Source organism: Rhinopithecus bieti, unplaced genomic scaffold (genome assembly GCF_001698545.2).
Source record: "Rhinopithecus bieti isolate Rb0 unplaced genomic scaffold, ASM169854v2 scaffold_14229, whole genome shotgun sequence".
NCBI classification, from domain to species: Eukaryota; Metazoa; Chordata; class Mammalia; order Primates; family Cercopithecidae; genus Rhinopithecus; species Rhinopithecus bieti.
The window spans coordinates 2,363,956-2,382,550 of record NW_016807978.1 but is presented as its reverse complement, the minus strand read 5'-3'; the positions used below and the strand labels follow the sequence as shown (position 1 = coordinate 2,382,550).

Here is an 18,595-nt window from a genome sequence, read left to right as displayed (position 1 = left end):
GAAAACCAAACGCCGCATGTTCTCACTCATAGGTGGGAACTGAACAATGAGATCACTTGGACTCGGGAAGGGGAATACTTCTGACAAACTCTGACAGATTCACACATCGGGGCCTATCATGGGGAGGGGGAGGGGGGAGGGATTGCACTGGGAGTTATACCTGATATAAATGATGAATTGATGGGTGCTGACGAGTTGATGGGTGCAGCACACCAACATGGCACAAGTATACATATGTAACAAACCTGCACGTTATGCACATGTACCCTAGAACTTAAAGTATAATAAAAAAAAAAAAAAAAAAAAAGGTCAACTTGAGGATTTGTCCTTACTGTGATTCAGGTACTTAATTATCTCTCTGCCTCTGCTCCATCTCAGGAGAACCAAAATGTTATACCTGGGCTGCTATAACTAACCTTAACTGGGTAATTGCCAATTAATAGAGATGTATTTCTCACAGCTCTGAAGCCTGGGAAAACCAAGACCAAGGTGCCAGCAGCTTAGGTGTTGGGCAAGAGCTCTCTGCTTCACAGATGGCACCTTCTCACTGTGTCTGCACAGGGCAGAAAGGGCAAAAGGGCTCTCTCAAACCTCCTTTATAACCCAATTACCTCCCAAAGTTCCCACTTTCTAATACTATCACTTTGGTAATTAGGTTTCAACATAAATTTGAATTTTGGAGAGATACAAACAGTCAAACCATAGGATTCTTTTCTTCACAGTTGTACTTAGACATCTGTGTGATAATTTGGTGAACATCTGACTCTTCTACCTGAGCTGTCAGAAGACAGTCTTGTCCTGTGTCTCCCAAAGCCAACCACTTACTAGCACAGAGTAGTTGCTCAATAAATGAATTTGCTCGTCTCCAGATATATATTTTAACATAAGGTCAACTTGAGGATTTATCCTTACTGTGATTTAAGTACTTAACTATTTCTCTTCCTCTGCTCCATCTTAGGGGAACCAAGAGAGTTTTCTAGCTAATAAGCCTGGCTGAGCTTCAGAAATGCTGCAAACAAGTGTATTTTCTACCCAAACTTCACCCTCCAGAATTACCTCTTTAGAATTCTGTGCTTTTCCCCCTCCAGATTTCTGTGCTTGCCACCCTTGGAGTCCAGAGCCTCAAACATGTTTTTGGTTTGTTTGTTTGAGACAGAGTCTTGTTCTGTCACCCAGGCTGGAGTGCTGTGGTGCAATATTAGCTCCCTGCAGCCTCTACCTCCCAGGCTCAAGCGATTCTCATGCCTCAGCCTCCTGAGTAGCTGGGATTACAGGTGCACGCCACCACACCCAGCTAATTTTTATGTTTTCAGTAGAGACAGGGTTTCATCATGTTGGCCAGTCTGGTCTCAAACTGCTGGCCTCAAGTGATCTGCCTGCCTCGGCCTCTCAGAGTTCGATCATATTTTGAATCAGGCCTTTCTACTTGGTTGGGCTGCAGTGTTCCTCCAAAAAGAATCCTTGATTATATATTTATGTTTATAATATTATATATTATAATATATATTATTATATATTTCTGTTTATAATCTATTTCTGTGTCTTTTATGTGTACATGGTGCCCAGACACACGGTGGAGGGCAAGGGAGCTGAGTGATAGAATGAGGAGATTTTTCCCCTTCAACTTAGTAACAGGACAGTCAGAGTTTAGTATGGGGGTTACTTTTCCACTTGCCATCAATTTTAGCAATTCCAGGAAAATTCGACTTAAAATCTAAGTCTAGCCATCTCCTTTTCTTTACTTTTTGTTTTTCTCCCTTTGTTTTCAGAAGGGAGGCTGCTGGAGAAACTCTATTTTCTCCCCACTTTTCCAGGCTGGGCAGGGTTCCTGAAGCTGAAGACCTGGCCTCCCAGATGCTGAAAGGCTTTCCCAGAGACCGCGTCTCCGCCCAGGAAGCACTTGTTCACGATTATTTCAGTGCCCTGCCATCTCAGCTGTACCAGCTTCCCGATGGTGAGCAAGGAAGTGTGTGCCTGTGTGCGTGCATGAGTGCGTGTGCGTGACTGTGTAAGTCTTGGTGTCTTAAGTAGTTTGCCTCAGCACTGGAGAATCATAGCATTTACCCCCAGGAGTGAAGTTAGAGATCCATTTGCCTGGGAGAAGCAAGATAGGACCCAATCTTGTCTGAGTTTTGCATGAGCTTCTCTCAAACTCTGAAGCACTGGTAGGGAGAGGTTACAAGGACCCCTTTGTAATGATCCAGACATTTCACAGTTACACATTTACACTCAGAAATTGGATGAGATGGACATTGTCTCTGAGTTGTTTGCCTTAGCTACCATCTGCCAGGAAACCACACCAGTGTTTCTAACAAGACTCTTCTCCGTTTCTGCAGAGAGTAAGATGATAGGTGAAGCGGATATGTCCTGAGAGGGAGCTGGGCCTTTCTTGATTGGTAACAGCAAGCTGCAGAAGGCAGTGCCGGGGTGGGGTGCTGGGGGAAGGGAGGCCTCCTCCCAGGCTGCCCACCTCCTGTAAACACAAGTTACCCTGGAATCAGCCTTTGCTGCCTGGGCCTGAAGTCATCTTCCAAATCTGAAATCTGCTGAGGGATCATGTGGTTGGAGCTCCCGTCATGTTTCTCGGACTGTGGCCAGGAAGGGCTACAGGAGGATGTAGGCAGTGGTCATGGGGGACTATCCTTAGGTGAGGTTTCTTTGAAAAAATCTACCATTCAGCTAAAAATAGTTTTAGGAACAAGGGACAAGTAGACAGGAAAAGCAAAGCTACCAGGAAAGTAAAACAGAAGAAGAGAGAGAAGCAGCCAGGGTTGGTTTTAGAAGTCCTAAGCCAGAGAAAAGAAAGCTTAGGAGGGAGGGCCTAAGGGCTGGGACTGGGATGAGGACACTGGAAAGGATGTAGGGGAGTGGTGATGGGGTGCAGTGAGATAAGGATGGGGACAGGGTAAGGAGCTACTACTGCCCAAGAGGTGTGGAAACAGCCTGGTCCGCCTTGCCAGAGTTTGCAGACGCAGCTCCTCTGTGTCTAAGACATCATCCTGTAGCAGTCCAAAGCGCTTAGTTTGGGACTTGTTGAGGCATTCTATTTTATGACTAAAGTGAGTCATTTAGGATCTCCAAAAATAACCATAATCATACAACTGAGGTTAATGTCTTACTTAACCCTGTAGAAAGAGTCAGTCATTAGTATTTATTAAATTGCCATTAAGTGTCAAGAACATATTAAGTGCTATAAAAAGTGGAGGAAAACAAGAGACTTGTCCTTGGCCTCCAGGATCTTACGAAGTGGGAGGAAAAGAGGGCGAGGAAGAGGAAACGGGGCACCCTCGCACACATATCAGCACAAATCATATCTAAACAGCTAAAAATCTGTGCATAATCAACTGCAGATGTGCAGAGACTATGTGTGTGTTGAAGGCAATTCTTTGTAGGAACAAGAATAATTCAAATGAGATGGATTAGACTGGAGGTGAATCTGAAGTGGAATTTGGAAGGAGGAGAGAGGCAGGGGTTAGCATATGGGTGGAACAAAAGTCTTTGCAGGCAGATCCACAATTCTCACTCCCTTCCTGGTACCTCTGCCCCCACTTCAGCCCCATTCCTCCCCGGCCACTCCCATCCCAATCCCCGCTTCCCAGTCCAAGCTTCTAGATTGTTCCTTTTCAGCTTTCTCCTCTCAGGCTTGGGACTTATAACTCTACTACTTCATGCAAGTGTACACGCTTGGATGTACACACACACGCACACACACACACACACTCTCCCTTCTCTCCATTTAAAGAAACTTGCCCCATTGGCCCTCCTTTAGGATCTGTTATTCCACATGCTGAGAATTGCTGGGGATCTTCAAAGTTTTCTAGGCTCCAGCTTTTGCCTGACGCAGGTTGATTAGGAAGAAACACTCACTGTCCAAACTGATGTGTTGTTAGAAACGTGGGTTTTGATTTTTCCTGGCTGACCCAACAGCAAAGACACCAACAGAGGGGCCCTGGTGGATGGATGTCTAGGGTTGTGTGTGTATGTGTGTATATGTGTGTGCGTGCGGGGGTGTGTGTATGTGTGAGAGACAGAGAGAGAGAAAGAACAATCTGTATTCCTTCCCTGTTCACCCAGTCACAGAGCCCAAATCTACTTTGACACTTTTAGAAAAATGAAAAGATGGAATCTTGCAGGAGGCTGCCTGCACTAGGAGGGGAGACCAGGAGTGCTCACAGCAGGAGGGAAGTTGACTTTTCTTTATACATATAGGGGTTTTTCCATGCAGAGTTTAAATTATGCCTGATAAAAGGAGTTTCGTGGATGTTTCAGTTCTTTCAAATTCTCCTGGCTTCCTCCCAATTAAATGAGGTTTGTCAAAGCCACAGGGCTCTGCTGCTGCTGCCTCGGCGGACAAGCATTTCCTGCAGCGACATCTCGAATCCCCGAGGGAGAAGATGAAAGGGCCGGTGCCAAGAGACGGGGGAAGGCGGGGGCAAGATTGGGTGTGTGTGCCTCTGTGTGTGTGTGCTCGTGCACTCATGTGCACGAGCATATGTGTATGCTTGTGTATGTGTGTGGCAGGGTGGTGGGCGTGTAGAAATATGTATAGAGACAGATGGACAAATAGATAGAAAAAGCAAAGCTACTAGGAAAGAAAAATAGAGGAAGAGACAGAAGCAGCCAGGGCTGGTTTGTGCACCTTCGTGACAGTGGCCCTCACCACCAGCACATAATCTACTAAGAGATGCAGTCCTTGGCCTGGCAGTGCCAGCCTGCTTTTTCATTGCCCCTGGCAATGAGCCTTTATTAACAGCCTCCTTTGCAGACAGAGTGTACCAGTGGGTAATCACAGTTCCCAACCTGCAGGGACATAGAAACTCCATCCCTGAGGAGGGCTGCCCCAGGCATGAGAATTGTGCAAAAATCGGCATGTTCTTGTGAGTGATTTGTAAGAAGAGTTTCTCTGCCATAATTATGCGAGAAATTTTGCTCTCTGGTGGCATTTTAGTATACAGTTATTTAAGGGCTTATATTTATATCATTTTATTATTCTGGTTTTCTTCTGGTTGCAGGATAACAGAGTTGTCACTTTAAAATACATTCTGTTTCCCCTTTGATCTGGAAGATGCCAGCTCTTATTGTCTGCCCTCTAAAGAAGACAATTAAAGCATAAAGCCTGGGACTGGGAAATACGTGGAGAGTGGAAGGACAGCCTAAATCCCAGTGCAGGAGCGTCATAGATATTCCGCACAAAATGAAAGAATTGTTCCAGTCCATCTCTATTTTCATGACGCTGAGAAGTCCCGAACAACCCTTTCCCTAGGTTGTGGCAGTACGTTTAGAGTCAAAGGGCATTTATCAGGGGGTTATCTGCCATGAAAACCAGGAATTCCAGGATTAGTTTCTTTTTGGACAGCACCTGAAGTGGAAAAGTGTGAATATTAGAATGGCAAGTGTGTGGGAACTTCTGCCAAGTTCTGACATTTTCCCTTATTGACTCGTGAACACCTGAAGAAACACTTGTTGAAGGAGAAATTATTGGTAGTCCCTCTCAAAACACAGCCAACGGCAAGCTAATTGCTTTTGCAGATGGCCAGGGAGTCTCTCTTCCCACTCAGACATCGGCTTATGGCCACACTTGTGGTCCTCATGGCTGAGCCAGCAGGGCAGGACGTCAGCTGGAGCAGCTAGGAACTAAAATTAGGCCCTTGGCAACTCTCTAATCTTAGCTGCAGGTTCAGCTTCTTCATTTAATTCCCTTTGCCCTCAGCATGAACTTGGGCTCTGGGAAAGGAACACTGTTTAATGATTTGGGGGTGGGGGTAGTAGAAAATCATTAAGCTGCCCCTTCTCAGAACTGGCTCTGCTCTGTTCTTGCAGGAAACCTTCCAAATGTTACCCTTGGAAAGTTAAGACTGATTTTGGAACCTAGCCATTTTGAACTACAGACACTGATCCAGAAAAGTATTTTTTATCTGAGGCAGTAAATGACACGTGATTTAAGAGTCTGGTCCTTAAGCCATGGTCCTTGATCGTCAGGACATCAAAGGCTGTCTCTCTCTCTCTCTCTCTCTGGGTTGGTCCCATTTTGCTTGTTAGCCAAGTCTCATACTTGAGTCTCCCATTCCTTCCTGAACTAAATCCCCTTCTCCTTTAAAACGAGTTTTAGCATCTTAGGGGGAAAAAGTCTTAAAAGCTTGCAATTGTTTCACAAGTAATTTTGCAAAAATGCTGTACCACAGGCCTCATTGTTAGCGTATACTTATGTACACATAGGGATGGAAGAAAGCATGGCATCTACCTCTACCTTTGACACACCACCCGATATCTATACTCTGAAAGTTCTTTAGCATGCCCCATTACCCTGTTAAAATCTGAGTCATATTTTGTTTTGGTTCAATGAAAGAACTTCAGGCCTCTTCTTTGAGTGTTATCTCCTTAATATATTTGAAGATCCCTATGATATCACTTCCCAAAGGCAACTTTAGGCTGAATTCCTTGAACCTTTGTTTCTGAATGCAAATTCTGTTTCTCCCACTTTTTAGTCATTTTGTTTTATTGTTCTCTTCTGAATCTGTTCCAATTCTTTTGCTTATGTCTGAGAATATGGAGGCAGCTTAGACTCAAATTTCTTACATGGTGGGAGAATCATGTTCCATTCATTCATTGGAGGCTTACTGAGTGTCTACGAGGTGCGATATTAAAGGATACAAAAATGAATTAGTCATGGACCGTGTCCTCAAAGAGCTTACAGTCCTTTAGGAAATAAGACAAATATATAAACAGCTGCAGATCAAGTAAACAAATAAAGTACTTTAAGTGTTCGAAGGAGGTGAGATTAACTCCAGCTGTGGGGATCCAGGATGATTTTGTGAGTGGGCCTTGAAAGATGATGGGTCTGGATGACTGGGGAGGAAGGGCATACGGGGAAAGGAATGTCATGTTCCTCTCAATACCATCTAAGATCATTCCGAAGTTGTCTTATTTTTAATAATAGTGGCTCAGTCTTAACTCATATACCATTGTAGTTTTTCTTACCATCATACGCCTTTTGCAACAATTTAAACATTCTTTAACATGTACTAATCAAGCTTAGTTTCACTCTAAATGCTTCCACATAATTTCAAACCTATTCTGTTTATTGGTTTTATTGTCTATTCTATTCAAAGTTGAACTAGAATATTTTGTCATTCTTTGAGGCCAGGTTTCAGGGACTGGGGATTTTGGAAAAGAGGGAAGGAAGAGTCTCAGTCATTCTCTTGACTATGCTACTTCTAGGAGTTTGTAACATAACTCAGATCCATCTGTCTACCTTTTGAATCCTCCATCAATCAGCCCTTAAGAAGCAAATTTGGAGATGTCCTCCATAATATACTTCCTCACCTTCTATGCACAAAGTTGTTCTCAATCCATTTCAATACATTAAAGGAGATACTGGGTTGAGACATGGTTTATGGGGTTGCATAGCATTGTGTTGCTGGGAGAAGTCTGGGAAAACCGAGTCCCTCAGCCCTACCAAGCCCTTAAGTTGGTTAAATTTGTTACGTTCATGGCTGAGTCTCCAAGTAAAGATAAATAATTCAGAAAAGAGTTATTTATAAAGACTACTTATTTCCATACCTTCATTATACAGATGAATCACTAATGCCCAGGGAAGAATGATTGTACCTGCCTTTTATTGGACATCTATATGCTTTATATAAATTATCAATCTGTGTACTAATTGGTGAGGCTGGAATTGTTATCCTCATAGTACAGATTAGACAGCTGGAAGTGAGGTAGGGTAATTGCTTGAAGTCACACAGTTAGAAAGTTGTAGAGCCAAGATTTTACTTCAAATCCGACTCCTAAAAGCTACTCCTTTCTTACCATTCATTGTTCTTGCTGAAGATCACATAGGAACTTAGCTGCAAAACCAAGATTAGAACCAAGATCTTGATGCCCAGTTCTGTGCTCCTCCCACTCTCTCATGTACTGTGTTTATTTTAAAGCTTTTCTGGGAAAGATTCCACACATCCCCAGGTAGCATGTTTAATATCTCACAGTTAAGAGGGCTCAATTTATGTTGAATAGAGATTTACGCCCCAGAACTAACTTCTTCCTCAATGCCATCTTACCTTAGTTTCTTTTCTTTTCTTTTCTTGTAATAATATATGCAATCAGCCTTGAGTTTTAAGATTTTTTTTTTTTTTTTTTTTTTTTTTTTTGAGATGGAGTTTTGCTCTTGTTGCCCAGGCTGGAGTGCAATGGCATGCTCTTGGCTCACTGCAACCTCCATGTCCCAGGTTCAAGCGATTCTCCTGCCTCAGCCTCCCAAGTAGCTGGGATTACCTGCCTGTGCCACCTCGCCCAGCTAACTTTTGTATTTTGAGTAGAGACAGGGTTTCACCATGTTGGCCAGGCTAGTCTCAAACTCCTGACCTCAGGTGATCCGCCCGCCTCGGCCTCCCAAAGTGTTGGGATTACAGGTTATCAGTCACCTGGTCCGGCCAAGATTTCTTAATCAGTGGTGATAATTGTTTTTGTTCCACCGGTAACTCATTCAGATGAAACTCATTCAGTTTTATAAGAAAACATCAAGGAATCCAATGGAAAATGAGGTGAAGGCATAAAATAGCAATTTATACAAGAGGAACAAAAAGAGCACAGCAACACATGGAATAAATCGTCTGCTTTACTAGGGATAAAAAGTACAAATAACCGTTAAATTAGTTTTTTTTCCTGTAATCTAATAGCTCCCAGTGTTTGTGAGATTATGGTAAAATGATTCTCTGCTGATGGTAGTGAAACTTTTGCAAAGTATTATAGCATGCATATCAGGAGCCATAAAAATGATCATACCCTTATACCCTATGCCTTTGTTCCTGGAAATTATCCAAAGAAATAATTGAATAGGGGGAAAAACCCTAAGACCTAGATTAATGAAAATGTTCATTGCAGTGTTGTCTATAATGTTTTAAAATTTTTTGAATAAAAAGAAGCAATGTAACTGTTAAACACCAGATAACCAATTGGACAAATGTTGGTGTATTGACTCAACATACAGTACTATGTAGCCATTTTAAATGAACATTAATGGAAGTGTATGATATTATAAAAGTTCTTATGCTATAACATGAGCTATAAGAAACTAGAATACAAAATTGCATATTACAATTGACCTGTGAAAATTAATATGCACATGAACAAAACCGAAAGGTAGTGTACAAAATGAAAATGCTCTTCTAGTTTAGCGGGGTTGTAGGTCATTTCTTTTCCTTTCTCAGAGCTTTCTTTAAACTGGTGTTATATTGTCTTAGTTGTTTAAAAGAATAGGTTAAAACAAAATAGCACAGGTAGTCTGAGCTGGGGATTGAGAGTTAAAGGACCTGAGTTTTCTTCTTTTTTTGTTTCCCAACATAATGTGTTTTGGCTGTCATAAACCTCAGTTTCTCCATCTGCACGATGGGTTAACACTAGTTTTCTTTACCCCAGATTGACAGAATATTTATTTTTATAATGCTTTTAACTCACTGAATGCAAGGATTCATATAAATTTGGTCCTGGGAGAATGAAGGGCAGGAGGGAAAGGAAAAAATAAATAGGCATAATTAATTTTAAAAGGAAAGATCATCTGCTTTAATCGGAAATGTATGTGTACTGTGCCCCTAGTCAGAGTTTTAAGTGCACTTCGTGTTAGTTAGCAACTTCAATTTAAAGTGCTGTGTGATCCTCTGGGCTTTGAAGATATGAAGCCGCTATACATACACATGAGCTAAAATTACCGCATAATCATGAGGATGTGTGCACTTTGAATAATTAAATGCACTAAGCATCTCCAGCTGATGGATTGATGATGTGGGAGAGTAGTGCAAAAACCACATGACACGGAAGATTACAAGACATTTTGAAATGATAGCTGAATTTTCAACCTTTTTTTTTGTTTGTTTGCTTGTGATTTCTCTTTTAGCCATTATGGTCAAGTAAAAGAGATCTGATTATCTTGTTTCCTGTGAAAGGTTATTTAGCCCCTCAATCCCATTAAGTCACTTTCTGCACTCCAGTGCACTGAGCCTTCGTCGGGTTATCAGCCCAGGAAGAGTAAATGGAGACACCAGGATCGGATTTCTAAAGGAAGGAGAGTTAAAGCAAAGTTTGAAAGGGGTGACAGCCAACAGCCATGAGCTTAGGAACTCAATTAGACTAAAAAGACAACTATCTCATTATCTCATTCCGAAATGATCTAAATACATAAGAATCTAAAAGTTTTAAATAAACTTGTCCTGCCGACTGTCTAGATGACTGAATTTCCCTTCTCAAAAAATTTTTAAACACCCACTTTCATATTTATTTATTCTAAGCGTGAAGCAGCTGCGATAATTATGCTGTCAGCCTTGGGAAGCTAATGAGGAGCCACCAGAGTGGAAGGTTTTGCATTTGTGAGATTGCTGAAAGAGAGCCGTGTACAGTTTTTTTCGTTTTTTCTTTCCCTTTCTTTCTTTCTTCCTCCTTTTTCTTTTTCTATGAGTTGGGAAGGAGAGTCTGGCAGTCCACGGCCAAATTGGAATCCTTTTGATTAACCGGTTGCCTTCGCAGCATGTTCTGCCAGATAATGTCTCTCTCTCTCTCTTTCTCTCTCTCTCCCTGCTTTTGAGGAGCTGCTGCTTTTAAGGGGCAAGGAATCCGAAGGGAAATCCCAGCTTTTCATGCCACTGTCCCCAAGGCAAGAGGATACTTCTCCTGGAGAGAAGTTCCCCAAATGGTTTGGATTTGAGTTGATTTGAGAATAATCGGTAAAGTATACGCACTGTTTATTTTAGCCGTTTAACTGTCTATACTATGACAAGATCTAAAATAAAGTAGAATACAAAATTGCATATTATAATGTCCTTGTGAAAGAGTCTTATACATATCAACAAATGGTATGATGGCTCCCCTTTCCAGCCTAGCCAATATGCGATTCCAAATACAAGAAGACCAGACCCCAGATTACCCACAGCATTTAAGGTCACGAGTTTAGGCCAGGCAAGGCAGAGCTGGCAAGTTTGTTTCTTCCCTTTGGGCGTGAGCAGCTTCCAGCAAACAGTATTATTAAGGCATTTTATGCTTTTGGTGCACTAAGGACAGAAGTCTCTCTTTTTGTTAAATTGTGACATATTTTGAGCAACCCAGGTTTATGCAAATTGTGAACCTGGGAAAAGCAATGCCCAAGTGGAAGGGGGCCCTGAGCAAATTTTGTGGATGTGCTTTGGCGACAATGTGGCTGCTGCCTCTTGCTATTTTTCTCAGATATCTGTGCTAATACTTGTAACAATGGCTACCATTTATTAAAAACATATTGTGTATCAGAAACTAACACAAGGTGTTTTGCATCTATTGTCATTTAAACTTACAGTAATCTGCCAGGAAGTTTTATTTTCCCCACTTTTCAGATAAACCCCTTGCAATGCCAACTTTTGGAGGAGTTGGCCCATAGCTTTAGTGTAGGGAGCATTCAGGAGTAGCAGGCACTTAACAAACACAGGCACTTGGGAAAATGCGAACTGCCAGTATTCTGAGCTAACCAAATACCTGATTTGGACATCAAAGGTAGTATATATATTTTCAAATGGTTGTTTTTTTTGTTTGTTGTTTTTGTTTTTGTTTTCAATTTGGAAGTTGCACCTTAGAGTCTATATAAATAGATTTCCAGCTGGGCACCGTTGCTCACGCCAATAATCCCAGCACTTTGGGAGGCTGAGGCAGGTGGATCACCTGAGGTCAGGAGTTCAAGACCAGCCTGGCCAACATGGTGAAACCCTGTCTCTATTAAAAATACAAAAATTAGCCAGATGTGGTGGTGCTTGCCTGTAACCCCAGCTACTGCAAGACTGAGGCAGGAGAATCACTTGAACCCGTGAGGCGGAGGTTGCAGTGAGCCAAGATCACACCACTGCACACCAGCCTGGGCAACAGAACGAGACTCTGTCTCAAAAAAAAAAAAAAAAAATTGCCTAATGTATCTAATAATATTGGAAACTTTCTAAAACGTATCTAGCTCAGTGTGATGCTCATTGCCTATCACTTTCTAACTAACATCACCCTCTAATGGCCGGACTCCTTGACGTGACATTAGCTCCCTTTGCTATCTGGTTCCAACCACTTTTCCAACTTTATCTCCCAGTCTGTCTTGTTCTAACCATGCAAGATGACTTGCAGCTCCCTCAAACACTTTTCTTCCTTCATGTCTTTTCGCATGCTGATCCCTCAACCGGGAATATCCTCCTTGGCAGTCCTTCACTATGGAGGGCATAGTCATCCTTCAGGTCTCAAAGGGCACCTTGTCTATGCTCTCCTTGTCCATAGACTTGGAGGGAGGGGTTATCATAATCCTTTGTTTGTGCCTCACTTTTGGTCCTTGTTTGTATGTGTATGTGTGTGTTCCTCCCAGTTTTATTCCTATTGTTACCATCTTCAACACATAGCATATTGCCTTGCACAAGTGTTCACTTGGTAAATATGCATTAAATTGAATTAAATAGAAGGCACTTGCCAACTATTGGATTCAGTAAAGTGAATCATCTATGAGTCAGTATGAATTATTAGTAAATAAGTCTGGCTCATGCTTTGACATTTCTTCAGGTGACAAATATTACAACAGACAAAAATATACTACAAAAGATCCCAGGAAATAACATATTGGTGCTTCTCTCTTTTCATTCCGACAGAGGAGTCTTTGTTTACAGTTTCAGGAGTGAGGCTCAAGCCAGAAATGTGTGACCTTTTGGCCTCCTACCAGAAAGGTCACCACCCAGCCCAGTTTAGCAAATGCTGATGAAAAGAAAGGGTGAGATCACCAAGGTTCTTCCAGGTAAGTGGTTGCAACAGTGAGGTTCCTTATAGACAAAATTGAAAAGCGATTGGTGCCAGGTGGAGAGGACATTGCTCAGGGATTCAGAGCACCTCTGTGCTATTTCTAGTTCTTCCTCGCCAGCTCTAGGACAGGTGGTCTTGCCTCTTCAGGCCTCCATTGCCTGGGCTGGGCAAAGAGAATAATTACATGCGTTGCCTGTCTCTTCCACTCCTGGAGCAGGGATAAAGTTCCTAAGACAGAACTTCCAAGCTTCCTCATCAGTGTGAAATCTTCAGCTGACACAGGTGGGATGAAGGATTAGAACTGTTTTCCCTTAACTAGGGAATTCTCACTGTCAACTGACAGGGCAAAATTTGTCCTGATAAGGGTAACCAACTGTCCAAGTTTTCCCCAAGACCAAGGGCTTTCCTGGCTGTAGGATGCTCAGTACTAGAATTGGCACAGTCCTGGGTAAACCAGGATGGTAGGTCACTTTTGTGGCACAAATTACCTTCCAGGGTAATCTTGAGTAGGAAGGGGTGCTGTGAATGATTTCCCCAAAGCCACTATACCCCTTAAATGAGTACTGCTAGCAGGCACAGGAAGCCAGGTGGGACAACTCCAAAAGTCACCGTAGTATAGACAACCCTGCAGATGTCTCAAGAGCACTTCCCATACTGGGGCTTCCATGATGGTAGATGGAATCAAGATAGAGGACTCAAGGTAGAGCCCACCTGCAGAGCCTGCCAGCCAGCCTGCCCGCCCGTTAGGTGACCCTGGCTATATCCCAAACCACAAGCATTATCCTATGATTTGGCCACCCATTTGACAACCACAGCTTGGCCATGCTTCCCAGGGGCCTAGCTGGTAACTACTGGCCTCTCCCTACACACCCCCGAACACTATCACTCACATGGCTGGATTCATTCTTCATTCTTTCTTTTGATCTCTATCTTTGGCTGTCATGATTTAAAGGCATATACACATTAAAGATATCTGCTTCGTGGCTCTTCCAAGATCATTGTCTTGTCTTCAAAGAGCAGGGAAGTTTTAAAATTGTAGCTGATCCTCAGAGCATTTTATGAAATACCTAAGTTTGTATTTTGACAATACACATTTAGAATTACAATTGGTGATATAATATATTTCCCAAGCAAAATATTCTCTAGAGCAGAGCTTTTACTGTGTAATTATTTTAAACCTGCTAGTTAAAGGACAGAATGAACTTTAGCCACATTCTGTGAAGTGGAGGGCTTACCCTTCATAAAATTATCAAAGACACTAATGGAAATGGACTCAGATGGTGGTGCTCCATTAACATTATTATTATTTCTACTGTTGTTATTTTATTTTCTTAAGCAACTGGAAGGTAGGGAGATAACCTTACCTTTCTGATCTACAGTGACCTTCCACAAAGAATTGTTACCTGTAGACATAAATTGGTCACAATAGAAAATCAATTAAATGCAGCGTGTCAAGCTTGTGGGCTGCACCAGCAATTGAAGAAGGGAGAAGGCAGATTTCGCCTCTGCTGGAGTAATCTCATGATGTCCCTAGGCCTTGGTACGAATATAAGGAGATAAAACCGAGATGAGCCACAAGAGGGAAAAGCTAGAGCAATTAAACTGTTTAATAAATGGCTTGGGATCAGCAAAATCTAGAGTGCTAGAGTTAAAGAGACTAAAAGCAGTAATCACATGGACACTTGGGGCCTGTAAATCTTTTCCAGTGAATTGAATTTATGTTAAAATATTCACTTTTCAGGAGAGTCAAAATGTAAATTGGGGTATTAGGACTTCGTAACTGGCAGCAATGCCTCAAAATTAAGATTCTTGAAAGAGCTGCAAAATGTTGGTTTCAGGCAGGGAAAAAATGTATACTAATGTCTACAACAGAGAAATAGAGGGGAACTAAAATTTACTGAATAGATACTACACACCAGGCAATACAGTAAGGGCTTTACACGTACTCTTTCAAAGCTCAGCATGTTTTGAGCAGTCGGTGGTGAGTTACAATGATAGTTTATAGAATCTATCTGGAGATAGATTTTGATTATTTGTAAAGCTTTCTCACTTCTTATAACCAGGGTTAAGATGCTGCCTCCCTTACGCTTTATTATTACCTTTTCTATTAATATATATAATGCCATCAATAACTTTGCAATGTTTAACTATTTTCCTTCATCAATACTCTGTTGTTCATTATTTTGATTGTGTTTATTTTTTATTCACTTCCAGGGCTGTGTTTCTGCAGTTTTGATTTTCATTTGCTTCAGCCTACTAAGAAGTTTCAAATATAACTCCATACTGAACAAGGGGTTTTATGCCCTCGCCTATGACCTGGAATAGTTTAAATATGATGTTCGAGGCAACAGTACATAATACTGGAAGAAAATGCAATGGAAGGTTATTGCTATTGTCATTTGCCTAGAATTTAAGTGATTGATTTTTAAAAATTAGACATAAACTAAGATAGTCTGAGAAGAGGACTTCTGAATAATTTCATTCGTTTTGCCATTTGATAAGAGATTCCTGGGCTAGAAGGTTGATTTCCCAAAAAGACAGATAAGAGACTGACAATGTGACAAGAATCTGGAGACAGAGCTGGTGCTTACAGAGACCTGCCACTCCTGTGTTCGCTTACAGTGTCTCCCAATAAAAGGATTTCTGTGGCAAAGAGAAAACTAGTCTAAAGTTTAGAAAAGTCTCCAGAGAAGACGGTTTCTTGGATAACATTGTCAACAACAGGACTTCCTGAGGACTATTTATTATTATTTCGTAGGGGGCACTTCCTCACTCACTAAAGTGGATTATCAGAACATATTACCACCCAACCCATATTTTAGGAGTTTGGATTTGGCTGCTGATTAGAATTGAATTTCAGGCTATCTCCTCCTACTGAATCTCAATTGTCTGTGATGATGGCAACAGTGATGGGGAATCTAAGCACTGATTTGATGGTGGAGATATTGAATAAATAGATGGGAGCAGACTTCCAAAGATATAATTTAAGCCCTGTTGCACCACCACACACACACACACACACACACACACACACACACACACACCCCTCAAGTAAAATGAGAGATCTGTCTTAGCTAACATGTGTGCCGTTTTATACAATGACTCCTTCTAAAAGAAGCCGGGGAAACTCAAATCACTTCTGTCTATGGATCATCTCAGGAAATGTAGTAGCCTAGAAACCAGAGACCTCTGTATATCCTTTGGAAGAACAAGGAGGAACTAATTAAGAGAGAATTAAAGAATAGTAACTATCCTCCAACGTCTGAGATGGGAAAAGGAAAAAGACTCATGGGTAGCCCAAATCAACCTGCCTGAGTAAGTATTTGATTTTAGTAAGGCATTTGACAAAGCCTGTCCAACTATACCTGAAAGATGAAACAGTGTGGGTTGGGTGATGGAGCAGATATATGTACTCAAATCATGGCAGTTATTTAACCCAGAGAAAGGCCAGCCATGGTGTGCTACAACGTTCAGTCTTGAGTCCTATTCTGGTCAAATATTTTTATTAATTACTAGAATAAATCAGAGTACTTGGACAACTTATTCATACAACTGCTTAGAGTAAGTACTATTATTATTAATTTATGACTTCTATTACACAAAAGGTAAGACTGAGGCTCAGTGAAGTTAAATAACTCCTTCATAGTAGCATGCCAGACTTAAGATGCAAACCTCAGACCTGGCTCTCCAATGTTCCTGATACCTATCAAATTTAGAGAATATATATCTTGCAGAGGCAGCTGCTATTTAGTATTGGATCACGATTCAAAAGACACCTTGCTAGAAGCCAATGAACAGCGGGCCAAAACAACACTTATTTCTATCAAATTTCATCTGACTTAAATTCTTACACTTTGGGCTACAACTTTAAAAAGGCTGTGACTTAGTGGAAATTGGCACTTTTAAGTACAATATGAATTAATAGTATAATTTCGCTGTCCCCCAAAGATAATGCTAGTACCAATTGAAAGTTCAGGGATGCTACCGTTGACGCATCAGCAGGAGTTCTTGAGCAGTTTCACCTGTCCATCAGTACACTGAGTTCCCACAACAGTAGTGGGATTCCTCTGCCTCCCTGAAGATATGAGAGCTGTAGGAGGGATTCCCATGTTGGAGGTTAGAACAGCTGACCTCCAGTGTCCCATCTAATTCCAAGATTCTCCAATAATGAGTTTGGAACAGCTGTGGACAGACTATACTTGGAATTATGGTTAGATACTATTGCTGCAGGAATGGATAGACAAATTTGGTTTTTTAAAAATGGATTTTATTATGTGGAAGTTGACAGAATTATCCTCTTTATAATGGAAGATACATTATGCTTATGCATATGCATATACATTATGCATATGATTATGCTTGTGCTTCCTTCTTTAATGGATTTACCTATTCAAAAGCTTAATAAAAAGTATAAGACTCTAAAACATTTAAATCTTTCATTTCTCAGTTTTGTCAAATAAACATTCCTGGAATTTGTGCGTATTTTTTCATCCCATGTTTTCGTTGTTTCTTCTGTATAGACAAACACCAGACTTTTAAAAACATAATTTATTTTTGCTCAGTTTGAGGCACTAGTTATTTTAGTGATGCTTACTTAGCCACTAGTGCTATTCACCTAATATTTCTGTCTTCCAGGCATCCATAATGGGGTGGCACTTCTTGGCTCTCGGATGGGTGGATACGGCCATGTGGTTAGTTCTAGCCAATAAATTGTGAGGGGAAGTGATCTGTGTCACTTCTGAGCCAAGCATTCATTTGATTGCCAGCGTAAGACCCTCCAAATTTCTTTCCTTTTTTTTTTTTTTTTTTTGTTTTTTGAGATGGGGTCTCACCATGTGGCCTAGGCTGGTGTGCAGCGACTATTCGCAGGTTATGATCATCACACACTGCAGCCTCAAACTCCTGGGCTCAAGCAATCCTCCTACCTCAGCCTCCCAAGTAGCCAGGACTACAGGTGTGCACCACCACATCTGACTCAAATTTCTTTTTACTTTTCCCTTGGTTCCAGTGACCAGGAGTGTTTAAGATGATCCCAGAATGAGAAGATATAGAACAGAGTTCCCGGATGACATATGATGAAGGTGTGGTGGAATAGAGAAGTAAAACTTTATTGTTCTAAGCCACTAAAGTTTAAGAGGATCCCAGAATGAGGAGATGTAGAACAGAGTTCCCGGATGACATATGATGAAGGTGTAGTGAAAGAGAGAAGTAAAACTTTCTTGTTTCAAGCCATTAATATTTTGAGGTTATTTGTTACTATGGTATAACCTAGTCTATCCTGACTGCTACCAGGACACATAAAACACACACCTGCACTATCCAACGTGGTAGCTACTAGGAACATGTGACTATTTATATTTACATTTGAATTAATTATTAAATTAAATTTAAAAATCAGTTTCTCAGTCAATGTTCAATAGCTCAGAGGCTGGTGGCTGCCATATTGCATGATGCAGATACAGAACATTTCTCTTATTGCAGAAAGTTCTGTTGAATAGTGCTGACATAGAGTGTCAGGATTTATATGAAAGTTGATAGTGATGTCTTCTAACATTTCTTGATATTTTAAGTGTGCATTTAATACCACCTTGAAGTTAGTCTCGAAAGGTTTGCCTTTTAAAAATAAAATCTCTGAGAGCCTCCAGTGGATGCTGGAAGAAAACAAATCACTCTGAAAAGTTACATTTCTTAGAACCAAACAACTCAGAAGGTCTTTTCCTGAAGGTTACATTGACAGAGAAGAAGAACACCTTTTGTTTAGTTTTGACACTTTTCATTAATAAATTCTGAGGGCAGTTTTATTTTAGTCCATCCTCCCTGA

General features: G+C 41.2%; 1 long non-coding RNA gene across 1 annotated transcript in view; it reads left to right on the top strand.

Moving 5' to 3' along the window:
• Nucleotides 1–17,061, top strand: part of LOC108537202 (uncharacterized) — a 25,931-nt gene extending 8,870 nt beyond the window's left edge. Inside the window, exons 2-4 of the long non-coding RNA XR_001887729.1 lie at nucleotides 1,815–1,954; nucleotides 12,627–12,769; nucleotides 14,989–17,061. This is a non-coding gene — a long non-coding RNA (uncharacterized LOC108537202). The remainder of the gene's footprint in view (nucleotides 1–1,814; nucleotides 1,955–12,626; nucleotides 12,770–14,988) is intronic.
• The last annotated feature ends 1,534 nt before the right edge of the window (nucleotides 17,062–18,595 follow it).